Source organism: Sprattus sprattus, assembly GCF_963457725.1.
Source record: "Sprattus sprattus genome assembly, chromosome: 2".
Taxonomy (NCBI): domain Eukaryota; kingdom Metazoa; phylum Chordata; class Actinopteri; order Clupeiformes; family Clupeidae; genus Sprattus; species Sprattus sprattus.
In genome coordinates, this window is record NC_137921.1 from 68,805,037 (window position 1) to 68,807,536 (window position 2,500).

Genomic DNA, 2,500 nt, shown 5'->3' on the forward strand with positions numbered 1-2,500 from the left:
ATGGCTGACATGAATTAAAGTGGAGGCAGCTAACCACACCATAGGCCCTGGTTTAGAATACAACTGAGGGAAGACACACACACACACACACACACACACACACACACACACACACACGTGCACATAAACATACAGGCACTTACACACAGACCCACACATCAACATAAACCTACACTGAAACAAATATACCCCTGCCACCCATCACATGCAACCATATAGCCTATAGCCTACGCCTAAAAGCACTCACTACAGGCAATCATTGGTATGAACTGTGACGGGGACATAATTTCAGTTCACTTTCCTCACGAAAGCCGTTATTTTGCGTGAAATAATGTCACGGCTCAAAGGAGCTCTATGACTGTTTGAAACGGGAGAGACCAATTTATTATTGTAACTCGGGTCTGGCCGTATATTTCACTCTGGTCTTAAGGTGATGGCAGACAGGACGTGGGCACGGGGGAATGGAAGAGAAGAGCCTTGCCAGAGACGGATAGTTGCAATTCACTCGCAGACCTGACGCATTGCCTCAGGATAGAATTAGGAGCTACTTATTCCTCTTTACGCTGTCCAAAGCCTGTGTTCCAGAGCCGCGTTTACGCCCCGCGGTCTGCTGTCTCCGTTCTACGCGCTAGCCGCAAAAAAAAGAAAGAAAAGGCCTTTTCGCGTATCCGTCGGGAAAATTCATTTCATCATTCAGTCTGTAAATCATCACTGGAGCTGCCCTGGAAATCGAGAGTGTTTGACTTTCCAGTCATAAAGCATAAAATCTGTCATTAATATAATAACACGAGTTAGGATGTTTGGAGACGGCCAGAAAGTGTCTAAACGAGGACCAGACACGGAGCACCTCGGCAACAGGCTGGCACTGGCAGCCAAGGAAGAGAGAGAGAGAGAGAGAGAGAGAGAGAGAGAGAGAGAGAGAGAGAGAGAGAGAGAGAGAGAGAGAGAGAGAGAGAGAGAGAGAGAGAGAGAGAACTCTGTCAGTTTCCAACCATCGTGGGCAGAGCTCAATCTGCGCAGTGTCACTGAGATTGGATGTCACTCGTCGAAGAGAGATCTCTGGAAACATTAGCTGACTGCTTTGTATTACCAGTTCATTAGTTCTCAATTAACTCCCCCCCACCCTTCCCCGAAAAAATAAATCTGACTAAGAAAGTCTTTGATGAGCTATTTATTTGATGGGCCAGTGTAATTTGGATATGGGTTGGGGTACATTCAAAAAACGCAGGAGCCTATGTCCAAATATTTCACATTTTATTGCCTGGCTGGCTCTAGCCTATGGAAAAGACCTGTTTAGCATGAATATCTGGCAGCGAGGCCAGCCCCTTGTCCCATCATGTGTTCTGCATTTTGGACTCGGGACGCCATTTGACAGCTTAGATTGAGGATAACTCGAAACCCTAGTACAAAGGTTGCGATACAAAGGGTCCGGAGAGTCAACAAAGCGTGCCATTGTTTGCGCCCGTAGCTGTCCGTGGTACTGACGTCATCTCAACTGTCTAATTGCCTGATAGGGAGATTTAATGGACGTAGTGAGTGAGTGAGTGAGTAAGTGCGTGAGTGAGCCTGTGAGTGAGTGAGTGAGTGAGTGAGTGCTTACTCGTGTTAAGAGGACAACGTGTTAGTCCCCCCAGATGCCATAGGTCTTTCAGTGGACTTACTGTAAAGCACTCCTTCCAAGAGTTATCCCCAAGGATTTACGGATGAAAACTTCAGCTACTGATATATGCTGCATGTCGCTCGTCCTGACTTGACTGTTACAGAGACTTAGATCTTCTTATACTAGCTGCTAGGCAGCAGAGGAGACCTGACATCGAATATAAATATCTGCTCTGAGCGCTTTGGTTGTGAATCCTTATCAGTGGGCTGATAACACTAACAGTACATTTAACAACACACTAGGGGGCGCAGTTGCCCATTATCGTCAATCAGGGCCCTCTATTCTCACTGCAGCTCATCCCTAATTAGAAACGTCAGGAAGGAGAAGTGTTTGCACATGTGTCAGTTCTGATGGGATCTTTGACCTGGTAAGACTTGCAGTGATACTGTGGTGTATGTATGCAGCATTTGGGCTTCAGCCTTGATAAGAGCCTCTCCATGTCTCAGGTTCCCTTTGAAGATCTACTGTATGTTATCTCAGAGGGTCTCACTGACTGAAGACTTAAAGGAGGCACGTTTCTGTGTGGACTGGTTCCCCAGTGCACAAGTAGAGATACGGCAGCAGTAAATTAGAAGGGAAAGCAGGCGGCCAGTAGGGTTGTGTAAGAAAGCAAAGGCCTCACAGGCCAGCACAGCGTCGCGCCAAATGGCAGCGCCGGTTGGCAGCGCCGTTTGGCTAGTTCTGTAGCGTTAGTTTTCCTGTGCTGAGGCCTAGGCCCAAATGGAGAGTGAAGAACAATCGTGTTGGGCCACCGGCTTAAAGGAATTTGCCAGTGTCAAGTTTGTCTTGGACTGTTTTGTAGAGATGCTGGCTGCGGTGTGCATCAGTAAATCGTTGTGT